We start from the raw sequence: 24,093 nt of genomic DNA on the forward strand, positions 1-24,093 counted from the left end.
TACACTTTTTGCCGGCTTGGAATTAATCTTATTTTCATCCTACTTCTTCTTCTTCTTCTACTTCATCCTCATCCTCATCCTCAGAAGAAGAAGAAGAGGATGAGGATGAGGATGAAGAAGAAGAAGAAGAAGAAGTAGGATGAAAATAAGAATAATTCCAAGCCGGCAAAAAGTGTATGTGCAGAACTCCTCTAAGTGTATCTGCAGAGCTCCTCTAAGTGTATCTGCAGAATAGAGGAACTCTGCACATACACTTTTTGCCGGAAACCGCTGTATGGAGGGAATGTCCCAGAACTGTCATAAATAGTCTATTTCTGACAGTTCTGGGACATTCACTCCATACAGCTGTTTCAACCGCTGTATGGAGGGAATGTCATAGAACTGTCAGAAATAGACTATTAATGACAGTTCTGGGACTGTCCTTCCATACAGCGGTTGAAACATTGTATCTATTTGTTTCCATAAATGGATCCATTTATGGAAACAAATAGATACAATGTTTCAACCGCTGTATGGAAGGACAGTCCCAGAACTGTCATTAATAGTCTATTTCTGACAGTTCTATGACATTCCCTCCATACAGCGGTTGAAACAGCTGTATGGAGTGAATGTCCCAGAACTGTCAGAAATAGACTATTTATGACAGTTCTGGGACATTCACTCCATACAGCGGTTGAAACATTGTATCTATTTTTTTCCATAAATGACATTCTGCAGATACACTTAGAGGAGCGCTGCAGATACACTTTTTGCCGGCTTGGAATTATTCTTATTTTCATCCTACTTCTTCTTTTTCTTCTTATGAGGATGAGGATGAAGAAGAAGAAGTAGGATGAAAATAAGATTAATTCCAAGCCGGCAAAAAGTGTATCTGCAGCGCTCCTCTAAGTGTATTTGCAGAATGTCATTTATGGAAAAAAATAGATACAATGTTTCAACCGCTGTATGGAAGGACAGTCCCAGAACTGTCATAAATAGTCTATTTCTGACAGTTCTGGGACATTCACTCCATACAGCTGTTTCAACCGCTGTATGGAGGGAATGTCATAGAACAATGGATCCATTTATGGAAACAAATACATACAATGTTTCAACCGCTGTATGGAAGGACAGTCCAAGAACTGTCATAAATAGTCTATTTCTGACAGTTCTATGACATTCCCTCCATACAGCGGTTGAAACAGCTGTATGGAGTGAATGTCCCAGAACTGTCAGAAATAGACTATTTATGACAGTTCTGGGACATTCACTCCATACAGCGGTTGAAACATTGTATCTATTTTTTTCCATAAATGACATTCTGCAGATACGCTTAGAGGAGCGCTGCAGATACACTTTTTGCCGGCTTGGAATTATTCTTATTTTCATCCTACTTCTTCTTTTTCTTCTTATGAGGATGAGGATGAAGAAGAAGAAGTAGGATGAAAATAAGATTAATTCCAAGCCGGCAAAAAGTGTATCTGCAGCGCTCCTCTAAGTGTATTTGCAGAATGTCATTTATGGAAAAAAATAGATACAATGTTTCAACCGCTGTATGGAAGGACAGTCCCAGAACTGTCATAAATAGTCTATTTCTGACAGTTCTGGGACATTCACTCCATACAGCTGTTTCAACCGCTGTATGGAGGGAATGTCATAGAACTGTCAGAAATAGACTATTAATGACAGTTCTGGGACTGTCCTTCCATACAGCGGTTGAAACATTGTATGTATTTGTTTCCATAAATGGATCCATTTATGGAAACAAATACATACAATGTTTCAACCGCTGTATGGAAGGACAGTCCCAGAACTGTCATTAATAGTCTTTTTCTAGTTCTGGGACTGTCCTTCCATACAGCGGTTGAAACATTGTATGTATTTGTTTCCATAAATGGATCCATTTATGGAAACAAATACATACAATGTTTCAACCGCTGTATGGAAGGACAGTCCCAGAACTGTCATTAATAGTCTATTTCTGACAGTTCCATGACATTCCCTCCATACAGCGGTTGAAACAGCTGTATGGAGTGAATGTCCCAGAACTGTCAGCGGTTGAAACATTGTATGTATTTGTTTCCATAAATGGATCCATTTATGGAAACAAATACATACAATGTTTCAACCGCTGTATGGAAGGACAGTCCCAGAACTGTCATTAATAGTCTATTTCTGACAGTTCCATGACATTCCCTCCATACAGCGGTTGAAACAGCTGTATGGAGTGAATGTCCCAGAACTGTCAGAAATAGACAGAAACTGTCACAGAACTGTCCTTCTTCTCATCCTTCTCCTTCTTCTCATCCTTCTTCTCATCCTTCTTCTCATCCTTCTTCTCATCCTTCTTCTTCTCATCCTTCTCCTTCTCCTTCTTCTCATCCTTCTCCTTCTCCTTCTTCTCATCCTTCTCCTTCTTCTCATCCTTCTCCTTCTCCTTCTTCTCATCCTTCTCCTTCTCCTTCTTCTCATCCTTCTCCTTCTCCTTCTTCTCATCCTTCTCCTTCTCCTTCTTCTCATCCTTCTCCTTCTCCTTCTTCTCATCCTTCTCCTTCTCCTTCTTCTCATCCTTCTCCTTCTCCATCTTCTCATCCTTCTCCTTCTCCTTCTTCTCATCCTTCTCCTTCTCCTTCTTCTCATCCTTCTCCTTCTCCATCTTCTCATCCTTCTCCTTTTCCTTCTTCTCATCCTTCTCCTTCTGCTTCTCCTTCTCCTCCTTCTCATCCTTCTCCTTCTTCTCATCCTGCTCCTTCTTCTCATCCTTCTCCTTCTCCTTCTTCTCATCCTTCTCCTTCTTCTCATCCTTCTCCTTCTTCTCATCCTTCTCCTTCTTCTCATCCTTCTCCTCATCCTTCTCCTTCTTCTCATCCTTCTCCTTCTCCTTCTTCTCATCCTTCTCCTTCTCCTTCTTCTCATCCTTCTCCTTCTCCATCTTCTCATCCTTCTCCTTCTTCTCATCCTTCTCCTTCTTCTCATCCTTCTCCTTCTCCTTCTTCTCATCCTTCTCCTTCTTCTCATCCTTCTCCTTCTCCTCATCCTTCTCCTTCTCCTTCTTCTCATCCTTCTCCTTCTCCTTCTTCTCATCCTTCTCCTTCTTCTCATCCTTCTCCTTCTCCTCATCCTTCTCCTTCTCCTTCTTCTCATCCTTCTCCTTCTCCTTCTTCTCATCCTTCTCCTTCTCCTTCTTCTCATCCTTCTTCTCATCCTTCTCCTTCTTCTCATCCTTCTCCTTCTCCTTCTTCTCATCCTTCTCCTTCTCCATCTTCTCATCCTTCTCCTTCTCCATCTTCTCATCCTTCTCCTTTTCCTTCTTCTCATCCTTCTCCTTCTGCTTCTCCTTCTCCTTCTCCGTCTTCTCATCCTTCTCCTTCTCATCCTTCTCCTTCTTCTCATCCTTCTCCTCATCCTTCTCCTTCTTCTCATCCTTCTCCTTCTTCTCATCCTTCTCCTTCTCCTTCTTCTCATCCTTCTCCTTCTTCTCATCCTTCTCCTTCTTCTCATCCTTCTCCTTCTCCTTCTTCTCATCCTTCTCCTTCTCCTTCTTCTCATCCTTCTCCTTCTCCTTCTTCTCATCCTTCTCCTTCTCCATCTTCTCATCCTTCTCCTTCTCCTTCTTCTCATCCTTCTCCTTCTTCTCATCCTTCTCCTTCTTCTCATCCTTCTCCTTCTTCTCATCCTTCTCCTTCTCCTCATCCTTCTCCTTCTCCTTCTTCTCATCCTTCTCCTTCTCCTTCTTCTCATCCTTCTCCTTCTTCTCATCCTTCTCCTTCTCCTCATCCTTCTCCTTCTCCTTCTTCTCATCCTTCTCCTTCTCCTTCTTCTCATCCTTCTCCTTCTCCTTCTTCTCATCCTTCTTCTCATCCTTCTCCTTCTTCTCATCCTTCTCCTTCTCCTTCTTCTCATCCTTCTCCTTCTCCATCTTCTCATCCTTCTCCTTCTCCATCTTCTCATCCTTCTCCTTTTCCTTCTTCTCATCCTTCTCCTTCTGCTTCTCCTTCTCCTTCTCCGTCTTCTCATCCTTCTCCTTCTCATCCTTCTCCTTCTTCTCATCCTTCTTCTCATCCTTCTCCTTCTTCTCATCCTTCTCCTTCTTCTCATCCTTCTCCTTCTTCTCATCCTTCTTCTCATCCTTCTCCTTCTTCTCATCCTTCTCCTTCTCCTTCTTCTCATCCTTCTTCTCATCCTTCTCCTTCTTCTCATCCTTCTCCTTCTCATCCTTCTCCTTCTCCTTCTTCTCATCCTTCTCCTTCTTCTCATCCTTCTTCTTATCCTTCTCCTTCTTCTCATCCTTCTCCTTCTTCTCATCCTTCTTCTCATCCTTCTCCTTCTTCTCATCCTTCTCCTTCTCCTTCTTCTCATCCTTCTCCTTCTCATCCTTCTCTTTCTTCTCATCCTTCTCCTTCTTCTCATCCTTCTCCTTCTCCTTCTTCTCATCCTTCTTCTCCTTCTCCTTCTCCTTCTTCTCATCCTTCTCCTTCTCCTTCTTCTCATCCTTCTCCTTCTTCTCATCCTTCTCCTTCTTCTCATCCTTCTCCTTCTCCTTCTCTTTCCTCATCTCCAAGGGCATTTAAATTAAAGGTACAGTGTTCTGCACTAATTTAAAGGCTCTCTGAAGCCTAGAAACCCTTTTTATAAGTCATCTTCGTAGCGAAGAAATTCGCATCGAATCGAATTTCACACTGGAATTCGCCGAATCAGCCGAATCGAATTTTTGAGAAATTCGCTCATCTCTAATTACAGTCTATGTGATCATGGACACATAGGATAACATGCTGGGGGGGTTTACTGGCTGTAAAAAAAATGTCAAAAGCCAAAAGCAGCCGCTGTAAAAACGTCCAGTGTGCATGAGGACTAAAGAGTTACTTATGATGTAGATGCAGAGATATGCTGTACCCAGGGATTCCATTCCATGTTTTTACAAATAAACTGATTTTATGATTTAATACTATTTAATGACTTTAACCACTTCAAGTCCAGACACTTTCACCCCCTTCCTGTCCAGGCCAATTTTCAGCTTTCAGTGCTATCACACTTTGAATGACAATTACGCAGTCATGCAACACTGTACCCACATGAATTTTTTAGAATTTTTTTGAGACAGATAAAACTTTATTTTGGTGGTATTTATTCACCACTGGGATTTTACTATATAAATGAAAAAGTCCAAACATTTTGAAAAAGAAAGTGTTTTTCTTATACAATTTTGCAAATAAATAATCTTTCTTCATAAATCTATTCAGCTATCTTTTTAGTACAAAACAAAAATAACCCAAATTAGTTTATAACCAGAAATTATAATTTTTCAACTTTTTTTTACATTTTTGTTTTATTTTTTTATTATTTATGTTTTGTGAAAGAATGGGTCACTCTCAGGAGCTCAGTGAATTCAAGCGTGGTACTGTGATAGGTTGTCACCTGTGCAATAAGGCCATCCATGACATTTCCTTGCTACTAAATATTCCAACTGTTAGTGGTATTATAACAAAGTGGAAGCAACTGGGAACAACAGCAACTCAGCCACCAAGTGGTAGACCACGTAAAATGACAGAGTGGGGTCAGCACATGCTGAAGTACACAGTGCACAGAAGTCGCCAACTGTCTGCAGAGTCAATAGCTAAAGACTTCCAAACTTTGTGTGGCCTTCAGATTAGCACAACATCAGTGTGTAGAGAGCTTCATGGAATGGGTTCCGTGGCTGCGCAGCTGCATCCAAGCCTTACATCACCAAGTGCAATGCAAAGTGTTGGATGGTGTAAAGCACGCCGCCACTGGACTCTAGAGCAATGGAGATGTGTTCTCTGGAGTGACGAATCACACTTCTCTGTCTGATGGACGTGTCTGGGTTTGGCGGCTTCCAGGAGAACGGTACTTGCCTGATTGCATTGTGAAAAAGTATAAAGTTTGGTGGAGGGGGGATTATGGTGTGGGGTTGTTTTTCAGGGGTTGGGCTTGGCCCCCTAGTTCCAATGAAGGGAACTCTTAAGGTATCAGCATACCAAGACATTTTGGACAATTTCATGCTCCTAACTTTGTGGGAACAGTTTGTGGATGGCCCCTTCCTGTTCCAACATGACTACGCACCAGTGCACAAAGCAAGGTCCGTAAAGACATGGATGAGCGAGTTTGGGGTGGAGGAACTTGATTGGCCGGCACAGAGTCCTGACCTCAACCCAGTGGTGTATTTAGATTTTGTGCTGCCCTAGGCAACACAAAAATTGGTGCCCCACCCCACAGAAAGAGCCTGATATTGAACCTGCCCTCCACCTGAGCCTTCCACTACTACTGCCCCCCATACACCAGAGAGAGAGAAAGACACTCACCTTCATAGTTTCAGAAATCCCCAGCATTTCACTGTCATGAAACCCACAGCATCTTTTGGAACCCACCAGGTCCCCATGCCACATGTGTCCCTTCTTCCATCTCTTCTTCCAAGGGGCAGTGCTGCCCCCCCCTGAAAAATGCCACCCTAGCCAAATGCCTTGTTTGCCTTGTGGTAAATACACCCCTGCCTCAACCCGATAGAACACCTTTGGGATGAATTAGATCAGCCTTCTCGTCCGACATCAGTGCCTGACCTCACAGATGCTCTTCTGGAAGAATGGTCAAACATTCCCATAGACACACTCCTAAACCTTGTGGACAGCCTTCCCAGAAGAGTTGAAGCTGTTATAGCTGCAAAGGGTTGGCCAACTCAATATTGAACCCTACGGACTAAGACTGGGATGTCATTAAAGTTCATGTGCGTGTAAAGGCAGGCCAACCAATATTTTTGGCAATATATTGTACATATACACACATAATTACATACCAAAAAAACACACATTTTTTAAGCTGGATTTTGTTTTATTCTTCCAGCTTCTAGCAGAAATATCTAGGGCACATAGGAGTATTTTAACACATATATCTGCATGAGGCTCCACAGTAAGTTGAAAAACAGCTTTTATACTGGTCAGCTAATTTGCTGGCGTGAGCTCTCCATAGTGCTGAAACAGTTTTGGCACTAGGAGGGTTAAATTTCTTTTTTGCTTTTTTGAAATTTTTTTTTACTTATTTATTAAATAAAGGCTATGAAATAACCAGTCTGAGCCCAGGTATGCCACCCGGTATCTCTATGGCAAGTGAGCAGCCATTTGCCATGTTGATGCCAGCCCAAATGCTCTCTACCATTGGAAAGGAGCTTTGAGAAAGGATAAGTAGGTGGTCTTACACTCCTTAGTGAACTGTTTTTAGAGATCCTTTGGACCAGTCTGAGCCCATGCATGCCATCTAGTATCTCTATGGCAAGTGAGCAGCCCTTTGCCATGTTGATGCCAGCCCAAATGCTCTCTACCATTGGGAAGGAGCTTTGAGAAAGGATAAGTAGGTGGTCTTGCACTCCTTAGTGAACTGGTTTTAGAGATCCTTTGGACCCCAACCTTGTTATCAGTAATAAAAATAAAACATCACATTCAAAAATATGTTTTTGTGTACTAATATTTATCTTATCTAATATTTATCTTCCAAGTTTATTAAATTAGGACTGGCCATACATTATACAATTTTTGTGTACAATTTTCCTTTTCCAAAACCATATAGTATGAGGTCAAACCTAAACATTTTCAATTTGTATGTAAATGCCTTGTCTATAGCATGCCTATGTTTTTATTACATGTCGCGTTTATCTTCTTCTGCTTATCATCTATCTGACTTTTGTGCAAAGCAGACATAACAAAAAATATCTCCATTCATGCTCTATGCTGGATGGGAATGTGAGCACTACGGTGGTTGACATTATCGATGTATTGTACTCTGAAGTTCTCTGTTTCCCTGAACATCACAGTACAATGAGCTAATCGATCTCCTGGTAGAACTGGCCATTGATAGTAAATGTGACTGAGGTCACTCTTATTTTAAATGTGACCTTACACCAGATATATCTTTTATATTGAAGTGTATCTAAACCCAAAAATTTTATATATTGCCACTTTCCAATCTTTCAATGTAGTGGCTGCATTATTATTTTTTGTATGCTTTTATTCCTTTATGGTGATCCAGCTAGTAACACTCTTCCTGAAGCCCTGGTTCACGCCAATACAACTTGTCATGTGACTTTGGACTTCGAAGTCACATGACAAGTCACATATCATGTATTTAAATAGGTGCATCTTAATTACCGTGACTCAAGTCGCAGCAACAAAAAAGATTCCTACACTACTTTTGTGCGACTCTCAGTACAAATTGGCCCCATAGGGTTTTATGTTATCTCACAGAAGCATCAGTAAAGATAAGAATGCTGCTTTGATGGATCAGTTTTTTTTTAACCCTCACCTCTCCTCCCTGGTCATTCTTGCTACCTGAAAACTTCCTTCCAAGCACATCCCATTCATACCTGAGTGTAGCAGAAACACATGTTCCCAATTGCAATTTTTTGCACATTTTTTTCACATAAATATGCATCGTTCCCTATGTGGGACAAACACCCCAAAGTAGCTCAGGAACCTTTTTGTTGGTACATTTTGACGCGCTTGTAGCATGTTTTGTCACGCAGCATACACGCCTGCTAACCATGATTGGGGTGTCATTAACAATTAGCCTACATTCACATCTGTGCTTTTCCAAACACGTGGCAACCTGCACAGAAAACATGCAACACACGTTAAGAAATGCACAGAAACGAAAGCAACCCAAATAGCAATTTGCGTGTTCTGTGTCGGTTGCCATGCATTCAAAAATGTGCATATGCAAACACAGCCTAAGTGGCAATGCAAGCACAGTGTGCGTTGTCGCGCATTTTTGAAATGCATCTGCATGCTTCTGAAAGCACAACTCACACAGAACACTTTCTTGTGCGTTTCGAAAATTCACAGAAATACATGCGGCACTTGCATAGCCATTTCAGCTGCCTTTGCATCTATGCATTTCAGAACGTGCAGCAATTTGCACTGAAAATGCATGCTTTGCTTAGCATTTTTGAAAATTGCATCTGCGTTACCATTTAGGCTGCGTTCTCATCTGCACATTTCCAAATGTGCAGCAACCTGCACAGAAAACTAGCTCTTTCTTGTGCATTTCGAAAAAATGCATGCCATACTTGCATTACTATTCGTTTGCATCAGTACCTTTCTGAACGCATGGCAACCCACAACAAAACGTATTCTTTGCTGTGCATTTTGAAAATGTGCAGCAACGACCATTGCGCTTGCATTACCATTTTTTGCATATGTGCCTTTCTGAATGCACGGCAACCTGCAAGAAAATGCATGCTTTGCTTTGTGCTTCGAAAACACGCTGCAGTACGCATTACACTTGCGTTATCATTTGTTGCATCTGAGTCTTGCTAAACGCATGCCACCCTGCAAAAAACTGCATGTTGTTCTATGCATTTGGAAAAAGCAAAGCACATCACGCTTCCGTTATTGTTTAGGATGCGTTGTTATCTGCATGTTTCCAAACGCATGTCAACCTGCAATGAAAACTTACGTTTTGTCATGTGTCTCAAAAATGCACAGCTACCCTCGTCATGTTTGCATTACTATTCGTTTTCATCTACACTTTTCGACCCACAAGAAAACGCACACTTTTGCCATACATTTTAACCGCTTCCCCGCCGCTGTATAGCAGATATACTACTACACGGCTGCACAGGTGCACAAAATCATGTATATATACGTGATTTTGCATTTTCGGGTAGGGGGCATGCGCAAGCCATGCGGCCACCCTACCCACGCCGCCATTCGCTGCCACGGATGTCAATCACTGGGTCCCGGCCGGTGATTACTCGCCAGCACCCAGTGATTACTGACAATCACCGACGGGGAGGAAAACTGTTCTGTTTACAGTTTTCCTCCCTGTCAGCCTGGGCACACTGCATGGGATGGCTGTGCACAGAACAGCCATTCCGATCAGTGTGCTTACAGTGACGCACATACCCCCGCCCACTAGTAAAACACTCCCTGCACATAGTTAACTTTTTGATTGCCCCTCACATTAACCTCTTCCTGCCCAGTGTCATTAGTTCAGTGTCAGTGCTGTTCTTTAACACTGATCACTGTATTGGTGTCAGGGGAGATGTCAGTGACATCAAATCAGTTCCCCCCAGTGTCAGAATGCCCACCACAATCCCACTAAAAATCGCTGATCGCCGCCATTACTAGTAAAAAAAAAAAAAATCCCAGTATCTATACCACCAACTGAAAACGCTATAACTTTCACGTAAACCAATTAATTTACATGTATTGGGATTTGTTTTAGTAAAGACATGTAGCAGAATAAATTTATGATGACATTTGATTTTTAACATTTTTTTACTGGACATGTTTAATAGCAAAAAGTCCGAAATATTGTTTTTTTCCTCATAATTGTCGTTTTGTTTTTTTTTTTGCTTATAGCGCAAAACATATAAAAAAGACACAGGCGATCAAATACCACCGAAAGAAAGCTCAGTTTGTGGGAAAAAAAGGACGGAAATTTAATTTGGGTTCAGAGTTGCACGACCGTGCAATTGTCAGTTAAGGTAACGCAGCACAGTAACATAAAAAATGGCCTGGTCAGGAAGGGGGGTAAATCCTCTGGAAGGCAAGTGGTTACAAACGTGCAGCAATGTGTGTCATGCTTGCATTACCATTTATACTGCATTCTCATCTGCAAAATTCTGAACGCACAGCAACCCACAAGAAAACTCATGCTTTGCCGCGTGTTTCAAAAACGCGCAACAATGTGCGTCACAATTGCGTTACCGTTCGTTTTCATCTGCGCATTTCCGAATGCATGGCAAACTGCAAGAAAGCACATGCTTTGCTGTTCATTACCATTGAGGCTGCATTTTCCAACGTGCAGCAAGCTGCACAAGTGAGTGCTCTTTGCGCATGTTTGCAGAAACATGCATCGCTCTTGTCTTTCCATTATGGTGATGCAAGCTTGTTTGCAGCGCATTTTTGAACAGTGCGGCAAAGCATGCTTTTTCTGTGCAGGTTGCATGCAGATGTAAATGCAGCCTAATTGTTAATTACACCCCAATCACAGACGAGCAGGGGCGGACTGACAACTCATGGGGCCCCCGGGCAATAGGGGATCATGGGGCCCCTGTGTCCTTGCCCAAACTCAAAAAAGCCTATGAAAAAGGTACCAGGGGCATCTCATGGGGCCCCCTACTGACCCTGGGCCTTCGGCAGTGCCCGAGTTTCCAAATGGTCAGTCCGCCCCTGTAGACGAGTGTATTGCCGTGTGATTAAAAAGCACTACAAACGCGCCAAAATGTGTACTGAAAAAACGTGATACTCCACAACTGAAATTACTGCAGCAGCGCTGACTAACCACTGGTTGCAGGGAAGAAATTTGCGCAATTCTTCCATCAACACAGACAGAGCTGACAGGGGACTCCCTCCTGATGAGCTAGACAGTGATTATTCATAGCGTCTATAGCAGCTGCTAGTGATAATCGCTAGTGAATCTGGCAGGCTGGTTGTACCCAAGTTGATCGATATCAATGCCAAATTTTCACAATTTCTGCCAAAACTGTTGAGCACAAATGTAGTAGGTCTGAACTGAAGACAACGCTGGGAAGGGTGATGGGTTGGAATGTGGCCTGGTCGGTCCACCACAAAAGGGAGCTTTCTGAAGTGCAGACCTGGCCATGAGCTTTCCCTACTCCCCTGGAACCTCTCCTGGCCACTAGTGCTGTCTCTGATAGACAGGTATGTTCTCTCTCCACCAGGGTGGCAAACCCTGGGGACAGGGACTTAAAAAGACTCTTTGTAATCCAAGATGGCTGCCAGGGTCACCTGGCTGCAGCATAGCAAACCAGAACACTGCTCCAGGGAACTGAGGGAACCATTGAGAATCCACGTGTCCCTTGGCTTCCCTTCCAGCTGCCTCTGATACAGCCAGAGGGAAACGCGGGTCTCTGAGTGCCATGCCCACCTCCTTTCTGAAGAAGCTATGACTGGGGTCTGATAAGCATATCTTGGGCCTTAACCATCCTTATTCAACATTCTTTGTATAACATGCATATGATGAACTGTGATCAGGGAGGACTGACAACTCATGGGGCCTCCGGGCAATAGGGGATCATGGGGCCCATGTGTCCTTGCTCAAACTCAAAAAAGCCTTTAAAAAAGGTACCAGGGGAATCTCATGGGGCCCCATACTGTCCCTGGGCCCTCAGGCAGTGCCCGAGTTTCCAAATGGTCAGTCCGCCCCTGACTGTGATAGATGTGCTCCATATCTGTCACCATTTTCTGCAACTGATCTGTGTATTAAAAGCTCTCATTATCTTGAAAGGAGAATTCCTTACTTGGCTGGTGTGTGTGAGGGAGGTTTTCTATGCCATGATCCGTGCCATGACATCTAGTGGAGGTTATGTTTCTGCGGCAACCCTGTTAATGGCCCTCCTCTTCACTACGGCACGTATTTGAAGATAGTGGCAGTCTCTTTATATGTCCTCCTCTTGACCATGGTACCCATTAGAGAGCTTGAGTTTACTGAGAGCTACTAATGGACTTGGACTTTATGGTCAGTAATTAATGCTATATGAGTTACTATGGGATCACTTTTGAACCATGAGACCTGTTTACGACGTTATGGATGCAATTTTAATCATGGTTCTGGATGGACTTTCACATATATATATATATATATATATATATATATATAATGACTCCTGTGTAGTCACTGCTATGATGACTAAATATTGGATATATAGGTAGATATATGAGAATAATGTACTCCCCCCACCGAGAGTGTATCTATTAAAGGCAGAGTATGTTGTCATTTTTCACCCTGGGTAATGGGGGATCTTCCTCCAGACTGATATGTGGTCACCTCTCCACGGCTCTTAGGAGTTATAGGTGTATGTTCAAGACATAATAAAAAATCATAGTGTACTCCATAAAAAAACTTGTTTATTAAATAAAACAAATACAATTCACTCAAATGTCAAGTGCACTACAGAAACAAAGACATATGTCTTCAAAGTTGTTCAATTTGAGAACTGCACCTTGTCACCGACTCTGGTGTGTTCTGACCGCCGGTTGCATGGATGCGCTCATGAGGAAGAGGCAAGTCCTCGAAACGCGTCAGCCTATTGGATGTCTACACTCCCCATTGCGGACTGTTACTCAGCGCGGTGTTGACCCAGCTGTTCTTTATGATGTGCCTTGACTTTATTCTCGTTTGTGAGTACAACACCTACTTTATTTCTTAATAAACATTTTTTATGGTAATGCACTAGGCCTGTGCGCCCTCTGTTTGTTCTTTCCTCATTCAGTATATTTGGATTCCCCCGGTCCATTTGAGGGCAGCAAGGTATGCATGTTCCAGGACATTCCTTATGTGGTTGTAGCCTGCATCGAATCCATCCCCAAGCGCAGGAGCATTTGTGTTTGCTGGTTCATTGTTGCCCTTTTTCATCCTGGGTAATGGGGGATCTTCCTCCAGACTGATATGTGGTCACCTATCCACGGCTCTTAGGAGTTATAGGTGTATGTTCAAGACATAATAAAAAATCATAGTGTACTCCATAAAAAAACTTGTTTATTAAATAAAACAAATACAATTCACTCAAATGTCAAGTGCACTACAGAAACAAAGACGTATGTCTTCAAAGTTGTTCAATTTGAGAACTGCACCTTGTCACCGACTCTGGTGTGTTCTGGCCGCCGGGTGCATGGATGCGCTCATCAATCCTTGCATGTGCTAGTCTCACGTACAAATCCAAAAATCTAGTACTCTGTCACCGGCTCCTTGCCCTTACATGTTATGCGAAAAAGTGAGTTTGGCAAAGGGATTGGGAAGCAGTGATGTATGCCAAAGTAGATTCTGTTTTTGTTTGTTGTCAAGTAAACCTACTGGCATCCGAAATGGCACACCCCTGGTGTTGGCTAACTGCTGTGCATCCATATCAATATAACAATGTAGTGTAAGAAGCTATAATAGTACAAAGCGATACACATGAAAACATGAATACATTCGTTATTAATTGTAATTGACATTAAAGGGATGAAAAGGTTTGATTTAAAAAATTTATGGACAGTTAATTCCTTCACTAACTAATCTATGTGGGCCAATATTGTCCAAAGGAGCCCGTGGTTCTCCAGTGTGGACCTAAATTGTTGTACCCACAAAGTGCTGTACTCATTTACATAATAAAAATAAACTAAATTAGCCCTTATAAAGCATTATATATATTAAAAATCATGATTAAAACAGTTACCATCAAAGTCCATGTTCAAACCTTTAAGTACCAAAGTTTTGAGTTCAAAAATTCATTTTGATTCAGTTTTGCTTAGAGTTTTAATTCAATCACTCCCCCTCCAATTTTTCTTATACTTTTCTATGCCCCAAAGTCACATTTTAGATGGGTCTTTATTGTGATATTCCTCAAAATGTAATAAGTTATGTTTTTGAAAACCTATGGATATATATCATATGCGTGTTCCTTTATTCTTTTTGCCATAGTTCTTTTAGTTCTCCCAATATATTGGTATTCACATGGGAAAGATATGGCATATACAACCCCCTCAGTGTGACAGTTGATGGTCTGTAATCTTTTATTCTCTACCCGTGGAGAAAGATGTTTTTCTTTTTTTATTATTAAATTTGGTCCTTCTACAGGCATAACATCTACCACAGGCATAAAATCCTTTCATATTAAAAAAGGATCATGCAATTTTCTTTTTTACTAATTTGGTATCAAGTGTAGGGGTTCTGCGGTAGATGCATTTAGGTCGATGTTTATCATTTCTGAGTATTTGCCAGTGTTTTGTAAATATTTGTTTTATAGCTCTAAATTGTTTATTATAATCCAATAGCACTGCCAAATTGAAATCAGCTTTCTTTGATGTTCCTTATCTTGGATTAGAGGCTGTCTATCATGTTTACCTATCTGTTCAATCTGTTCTTTCTGTTTCTATCGTTTCCTCATAACCTTTGTCTATTTACATCTTGCTAATATGTCGGGTTGTTTATAATCTATTTGTTGAGTACAGTTTCTGTTGATCTTCAATAATTGTCCTTTAGGGATATTCATTAGCCACACATTATGGTGGCAGCTATCTGTAGGGATATAACTGTTTCTATCCATGGATTTGAAGTATATGCAGGTACAGTATGTAATTACCAATGGTGTTTAAAAATCTCCAAATCCAAAAAGTGGATCTTCTCTGTACTGACTTCCCAGGTGAGTTGTATGTTTTTTGAGTTAATATTAAGTCCTGATGTAAACCTCATAAGCTTATCTTCTCTTCCCCTCCAGATAACTATAATGTCATCAAAAAATCTGGATTAGTGTATTAGATCCTTTGGTGGGTATTTGTATATCACCTCCTCCTTTGATTTTGCCATAAACAGGTTGGCAATACTGGACTCAAACTTCACGCCCATTGCCACCCATTTTGCCTGCTTGTAAAACTAATTGTTATACCAAAAATAATTATGGTCTAAACCAGTGTTTCTCAACCTCTTTTCTGTCAAGGCACCCTTTAAAATACTAAGATGTGGTGCCTCAAAACTGTTCATAATTTTAAAAGGGAACCCCATTCTAAAATGTGAAAAACTATTCTAATAGTTTTATATAACGCAGCAACATCCACACACATGTAGGACACCCAACATCAACATTAGAAGTGATTTATTCTTCCAAAGCAAATACACTTTTGCACACTGGTACTGACTAGTATTCCAATGTTTCCCTTCTCCCTCAGTTTTTATCCATCACTGAGCTAATGTGACCCCAGCACTGATGGAGAAAGGCAGGGGAGGGTCAAACTAGGATGCTGTGCAGGCAGCTGACAACCTCCTTATCAACTGATGATGTCATTGGTTGTCAGGATGCCGGCGGCTAGAAGGTTGTAATGGTGCACAATGAAAACCTGTGGCTTTGTGTAACTAAGAGGCAGGCTTGTTCCACCTGCTGGCTTGTATAAAAGTTTTGGGCAATTTTTAGACATTCTGCCAAGGCACCCATGAAGAAACCTCAAGGCACCCTGGTTGAGAAATCTGAGAGATCTAAACAAACATTTAAACACTTCCAAATATACTTCTTTTGACATCTGCATAAATTTGAATCCTTTTCCACTGCTCATTTAGCCACAACAACAGCATGATTATGGTCTATAAGGGTATATAGGGATCCTACATCCTCTGTGGCAAATGTTAGATTGTAAACATTAATTAAATTATTTACTTCTTGTAATAAATGCTTTGTATTTTTTAAGTATGCTTTCGTTTTTTTTGGACTAGCGGTTGTAGGAATTGGTCAACAAAATTTACCTAGATGTTCATTGTCTGACCCTGTTCCAATTAGGTGTCCTGGGGGTTTTACTTTATCTTTAAGGGATTTTTGGAACATTTTATATTACTGGAGTTTTCTATGGAGTACTACTAATTTTTATTATATCTTGAACATACACCTATGACTCCTGAGAGCCGTGGAAAGGTGACCACATATCAGTATGGAGGAAGGTCTACCATTACCCAGAGTGAAAAATGGTAGCAGTGATACATAAAGTGATGTTATGCATCTATTCCACTTGGATGAACTGGTGTGGTGTACCTTAAGAAGATTTATACTAAGGACTATTTCACTTTCATTCCCAGTTTTTAATCATATTTGTGTAATCACATGTGAGAAACATTTATATTATCACATGTTTTGATGTAATTATTTCAGCAGTCTGTATTTAGCTTATTTTTATGTGTAGCGCTGTTTCACTCTGTGCAGAGTGTCCCCAATAGCTCTGTTCTATCAGGAGATGAAATGGGGAACGTGGAAGAAGGGGATGAGCAGAGAAGACAGGATCAAACAACCTTTTTACACAATGCAGAGGATTAACCCCTTAAGTTCCACAGTGAGTAAAACAAGCATGCTAGTATATTTATGGGAAATTTCCACCTCTCCACAATGAATCTATAAGTAATTTTCCTTTTTAGACCCATAAGTATGGGAGTATATTCATGGGTAATTTCCACCTCTCCATAATGAACCTATCAGTATTTTTCCTTTTCAGACCCATAATTATGGGAGTATATTCATGGGTAATTTCCACCTCTCCACAATGAACCTATCAGTATTTTTCCTTTTCAGACCCATAATTATGGGAGTATATTCATGGGAAATTTCCACCTCTCCACAATGAACCTATCAGTAATTTTCCTTTTCAGACCCATAAGTATGGGAGCATATTCATAGGTAATTTCCAACTTTCCACAATGAACCTATCAGTAATTTTTCTTTTTCAGACCCATAAGTATGGGAGTATATTCATGGGTAATTTCCACCTCACCACAATGATAGAACCAACTACTTTATAAAAAACACAATCAGACCCTATATATTCTTAGTGAACATCCACGACAATCACCAATCTTGTCTCCAAATATCACCCAAACCGTCCTCTCCGCTCCTCCCACGACCTCCTGCTCTCTAGCACCCTTGTCTCCTCCTCCCATGCTTGTCTCCAGGACTTTTCAAGAGCCTCCTCCATCCTCTGGAACTCTCTACCTCAATCTATCAGACTATCGCCTACTCTGCCCCCTTTTAGACGATCTCTGAAAACCTATCTCTTCAGGGAAGCCTATCCTGCCTTCAGCTAATAATGGAATCTTCTATTCCTTCTACCAGTCCATTCCCCGCAGTTATCACCTTTTGTACCACCAGCCCCTTCCGCTTAGATTGTAAGCTCCAAGCAGCAGGGCCCTCCTAACCCTCTTGTATTGTTGCTGTATTGTCTCCCTTTATATTGTAAAGCGCTGAACAAAGTGTTGGCGCTATATAAATCCTGTATTATACGGTAATAATAATATTAATAATAATAAGCCAAACAGGAAGGGAATCCTATGCTGCCATGTTTATGTGTTAGGTAAGGAAAAATACTGATCGGTAAGTATATCATTTTTGTTTTTTCTGATAAAAGCATGCATGCATACTCATGGAACAAAATAAAAAAAATACACCAGGTAGGAAATGCATGTAAAATGTATTAATAAGAATTAAAAAATGTATCTGCCAAACCTAATCGAGGCTGCAGGATCTACTCTGTAGAGCGCCATTAAAGTTCCATATGACGATCACTACTGCCTTGCATATTTCTTTTGGGGAATTCCCTTTATATATTTCCCAAATGCTTGCAATAGCTCTTGCTGAGTGTGTATCTTCCTTGGGGATCATTGACTCCTCTTACACTATACATTTTTCAAGTTAGCTTCACCAACCAGATGGCTATGAACCTGGAAGCAGCTATCTGATCTTTGCAGGCTCCTGATGGGAAGATAAAATGGCTATTAGAAGTCTCTGTTATTTTTAAAGATAAACTTGAAGTATGTATAGCCCACATCTAAGGTGTAGTTGCATCCTCAGAAGTGCTTGGACACGTTGGTAATACAATTTCCTGGTTAACATGAAATGAAAACATAACTTTAGGTCTGAAATGAGGAGGAGGAGGATGTCGAACCACTCTGTCTTGAAGGAAACTGGGAAAACAGATACATTGAGTGAGTAGGTACAGTATGTGCAAATAGGCAGCGGCCCAACTTACCAAAATCATTCAGGCATTCATGCGTACCGTGTGGATTGTGGATAATGGAGTGGAGTGATTCCATTCAAAACGAGGGCTTGGAATGTTTTTGTTTAGCTTTTTCAGTCCAAGACTAGCCAGAAGCCTCCTAATTTTTTTGTACTAAGGAAATATGGGAGTAGAAACCCTTTAATCTGTTTCCTCAGAACTGGTTTAATGGTTTTCTGAGATAAAAAGAGTTTGTGCATTGAATGTATTGCTTCTGATCTAAGAGTGGTATCCTCTTAACAACAAAATGAGCCATTCAGGGTAATGTTTGAAATCCCATGAATGGCCTTCCTTGGTTGTTTTTTCGACCCATGGATCTGTGATATTTGAACCTACTGTGTCAGTCTGGAAGCTTTGTGTTTTGCTAGTTTTAGGATGGAAAGCGGAAAAACTTTCCATAATTTCCTAAGCACCTTGACCATACTGTAAGATCTTGCATCTCTAAAGTACTAATTAGTTGTCTTTTGTCTTCAAATGAATGATAGTGTTTACTTCTTTGTTCTTGGAGAATAATATCAGATTTTCCCACCTTAGCATTTGAGATTGCAGCATCCAACTTGATAAAGAAGAACCATCAAAAGGAACTTTGCATCAATTGCTTTAGGATTGGGATTCAGTCAGCCATGACCTAAGGTTTTTTGGCTATGACTGCAGAAAACATTGACCTTGTGGAACATCTCAGGGCACTGATAGCTGCCTTGCCTACAAAACCATTTGCTAGTATAGTCTGATTTAAGGCTCTGATAAATTCATTGATATCATTTCGTGTCTTTAAGGCTGAAGGTTGTTTTCCCATTATCTTATAGCCCTAACATCTGAGGAAAGTGCAGTGACTGGCTTATAGGCACTACCCTAAAGCAGTGAGATCCATATTTTATTTTTCTCATGGAACTACAACTGTGGTTATAGGATTATAACTTTTATTTTTTAATGGTTAAACTGGATGGACTTTTATCTTTTCAGCCAGACTAACTATGTAACTATACCCCTGTACAAATCGTTAGTAGCATCTGGAATATGCAGCTCAGTTTTGGGCACCAGTTCACAAAAAGAACACTGGGGAACTGGAGAAAGTACAGAGAAGGGCAACCAAACTGATAAGAGAGTGGGCAGCACAGTGGCTAAATGGTTAGCACTTCCGCCTGGCAGTACTAGGGTCGTCAGTTCAAATCCCAACCACGGCACCACCTGCCTGGAGTTTGCATGTTCTCCCTGTGCCTGCGTGAGTTTCCTCCGGGTTCTCCAGTTTTCTCCCACACTCCAAAGACATGCTGATAGGTTAATTGGCTCCTGTCTAAATTGGCCCTAGTATGTGTATGTATGAATGTACGTTAGGGACTTTAGATTGTACGCCCCTTGAGGGTTAGGGACTGATGTGAATGATACAATATGTATGTAAAGCGCTGCGTAAATTGACGGCGCTATATAAGTACCTAAAATAAATAAATAACAGGCATGGAGGAGCTCAGCTATGAGGAAAGATTAGAGGAACTGAATTTATTCTCTCTTGAGAAGAGGAGATTAAGGGGGGATATGATCAACATGTATAAATACATCAGTGGTTCATATAGTGAATTCGGTGTAGAGTTATTCACCCTGAGGTCATCACAGGGGACAAGGGGGCACTCTTTACGTCTGGAGGAAAATAAATTTAATCTCAAAACACGGAAAGGTTTCTTCACAGTAATGAGCTGTGAATATGTGGAATAGACTCAAGAGTTGGTTCTGGCCAGTTCAGTGGATTGCTTTAAAAAAGGCCTGGATTATTTTTTAGATACAGAATACAACTGAATACTAATCTTTCTAGGTAAAGTTGATCCAGGGAATATCCGATTGCCTTTTGGGGGATCAGAAAGGAATTTTTTTTCCCAGCAGGTGCAAATTGGGTCGTGCTTTGTTGGGGGGGTTTTTTTGCCTTCCTCTGGATCAACTGTGGGTATAGGATTATAATTTTTTTTTTTTTAATGGTTGAACTGGATGGACTTTTGTGTTTTTGCAGCCAGACTAACTATGTAACTAACTTTGGACATTCCTGCATCTTGCATAGGGAATGTTAGATGGGTAGCTAGTCTCATCCTTTCTGTGTCTATTGGAGGAAAAATCCAATTGGAGGAAAAATGTCCTCTTTTGTTAAAAGTATATATTTTGAAAAAAAAGCTTCTTTACTGATGGCTTTTTATTCACTGTTCAACATATCTAACTCTATGGGGTGCATTTGGCCATTATGATACTTAGCATTGTCTAATAGCCAAGTGAAGCCTTTTCCATTTTAAATCAATGCAAAAACAGTCAACCAACACAGGAAATAGCCTAACATTAATTTTTTTGCTCCAGTAGCACAGAACATGCACTTTCACTGGGCGAATTGCCATGCAAATTTCTTTATAAATACACCCCTATGTTTTAAAATTTTAATTGGTTCTTTAACTGCAATGACAAAGTGTTGGATAAGAGTGAAATCAATGTTTCTGAGGTGATGGTTGGGTGTCTGAAATTTTTTGTGCAACAGAAATTGATGAACCTGCTGCTGATATAGATGGCTGAGGAGCGGGCTGCTGAAGGGCAGTGATTACTGCCCAAATTTAGAGGATAATGCTGTACATTCTAACATATCATGGACATCAACCCTGCATTATCAGTTTTACAATCTCTCAATACCACTGAGAAGAAACTTGAACTGACTAATTTATCCAAAAGCTAAAAGCAGTCACATGCCCAGCATTTCTTATCTGTTGGGTAATCTTTCCAGTGTGACTGTGAGGCATTACCATTACTAGAATAAGAGCTTGCCCTGCTGTGAGATCTGGAATGATGGCTACCTGACCTGGAGTATGACCTCTAATGATATTGATGTGGACGTAAAGTATCAATGGGTCTTGATGAGCGAAATGCAGTGGAGAGCTGTAAAAGTAATTATTGCTACTTTAGTATCCCAAATAAACTTTATTAAAAAAAGTTTATACTGATTCAATAGGGGAAGGATTTATATTAGATATGGACTATGTGGGCAACGAAATAGATACATCAGAATCCTTGTACAACTCAAAGTTTGAAATTCCACTGATAGGTTAGATACATACCAGAAGGTTGACAATCAGAGATCTGAGGGTTCAGTGGGAGAGAAAGTGGCACTCAGATCCCCCCAATGACCACTGTTCAAACGGAGCAATGCACTGTCCTGCCGCTCATTTCAGAGACCTACAGTGTCCTCCTCCCTCAATTCTTGGTGCAGGCATATCCAGCGCAAGTTGCATAAAGGGCAGAAGAAACATCAGACGGGAGCCCTGAAGTTATAAATAAGTGGAATGCTTGCCTGTGCATTCAACCACCAATCAATGCCATCATCACAAGCAGTTGAATTAGCCATACTATGCTGCCTTTCCTAGAGCCACCATACTACCTGAGGACCCTAAGGATATCCAGGGACCCTCAATAAGGGCATGTTAGGATCAGAACATGACGGCTTTGTGACAGACCCAACCGGGACAGGGGCTTTTGCAGGGGACTAGGGACTAGCCTTTTACCCACTTATTATGGCCTATGGAGGAGACGTGGGGATTTTGTCTGCTTCTCCCACTCAAAGAATGGAAAAGAACTCAGTTCAGCCTCTGATCACATGGAGAGAGCAGATCATTCTCTAATGATGGACAACAACTTGATGAACGCTGAGAGCAAGGCTTAGATTAATTTTGTGAACAAAGATAATAAAGCTTCCCTTCTGGAGTGAATGGAAAGGTTTAATATGAATCTTGTACAGGGTCATAGTCATAGGAAATAAGGTGGCCTTCCTGCAGACTGGGTTGGAGAAGCTCCTTAACTTGGGGTAGAAATATCTATCAACAATCTCCCTCAAGAAATCTATGAAGATAAAATAATTCCACTTTTTCAGGCTGTTGGAACATTGTATAAGTTTTGTCTTATGATGACTTTTCTAGTGGACAGATTACACAAGTGAAAGACAGCACGTGTAATGTACTTTGTGTATCCAGGGCTGTGGACTTGTTGCCAGACTGTCTGGGTGGGTTTCCTGACTAATCAAAGCTTGTCTGGGTGCCTGATTTTTGATTAGCTTACTGTTTAATTAGATCATTGTTTAATTAGGTTACGGTTAGCTACTAGCTGTTCATTGGATGTACTGATGATATTATTGTTTAAATTTTGCATTGTTTAGGATAATATGATCATGCTCATATCTGATTTTGTGTGGTGTAAATTCTGTGTGGATTTTCTATAAAAATTGTTCCTGTTTGCACCTAAGCTAGTGTCATCTAGTTCTTGGGTGCAATTTCCAGTTATAATACTTTGCTCCTGTGTTCCAGCGGCTAGGAAGCAGCTTTTTGGCAGATGCACCCAGTCGGGTGTTAGGAATCCGTCACAGACTTCAACCAGGCTGGCAAGAGTGCAAGACCTGAGCCTGTTAAGGGCAAAACATAAATGTTCATCCTAGATGGAAGAGCAGTCTAATTATTATATTATTATACAGTATTTATATAGCGCTAAAAGGTTTGCTCAGCGCTGTACATTATGGTACTTTTATTTATAGAGTATTTAGTCCTACCATTGTGGAGAAAGCAGAATTACAAATAAGTATGCTATTAAGCTTGTGTTAGGAAACATATTTATTATTTTTACGACGCAATGAATATAAATACTGTATAAGGTACTTATAAAATGCTAAATCTATTAAAGTTGGTTTAGGCGGTACACCTGCTTATGCCTGTTACAATTAATAACTGTACTGTTACCCAATGAACCATGGTTTTATTTTTATTCTTTGCTGTTATACTATTTCCATTAGGACAAGCAAATCTGCTGACCTTTTATCCCGATGCTCATTGTTATGTCCTTCTCAGTGACCCTCAAACCTTAGTCCTGGAAATCGTGAGGACTCTTCTGTTGTTTGCCTGATATTTTACCAATGTTTAGTTTTAATCTCTTTTTTTTTTCTCTTCCTTTAGGTACCCTCTACTAATCCTCATGCAATGGGGAGGGCACATCAGGTACGCTTCCTCGCCACATTATTCTGCAGCTCAAGGTCAGCAAGTAATCCGGATTGGGTAAGGTGGTCAGGTTTATGTCTTTGCACTAACTACATATTGTTTCATCCTGTGTAATGCCAAGGGGCTAAACTCAAATCTAAAAAGTAATCTAACATTTCAAGATGTCAAAAGCCTGTATGCTGACATAACGCATGTACAGGAAACTATTTCCAACTTGGTGAGCTCAGATGATAATCCAAATCTACAAGCAAACATAGAGGTCTGTTTATCAATATATTTATCCAAGATTCACTCAATTTTTCTAATTAAATGAAAAATATGTGAATCTTGGGTGAAAATGATGTGAATCTTGAGTGGAATAGTGTAGTGCATATTCACTTCTCTGGTAGCCTGTGGCCTCTGCCATATTATTATTATATTATTATACAGTATTTATAAAGCGCCAATAGTTCGCTCAGCGCTGTACAATACAAAGGGGGACAGAACATGTGACGGAACAATACCAATACAATGCAAAACATGAGGGGATTGAGGGCCCTGCTCTTTCAAGCTTACAATCTAGGAGGGAGGGGATGGTG

Source organism: Staurois parvus, unplaced genomic scaffold (genome assembly GCF_062004578.1).
Source record: "Staurois parvus isolate SC_StPar_1 unplaced genomic scaffold, SC_StPar_1.0 ptg000151l, whole genome shotgun sequence".
NCBI classification, from domain to species: domain Eukaryota; kingdom Metazoa; phylum Chordata; class Amphibia; order Anura; family Ranidae; genus Staurois; species Staurois parvus.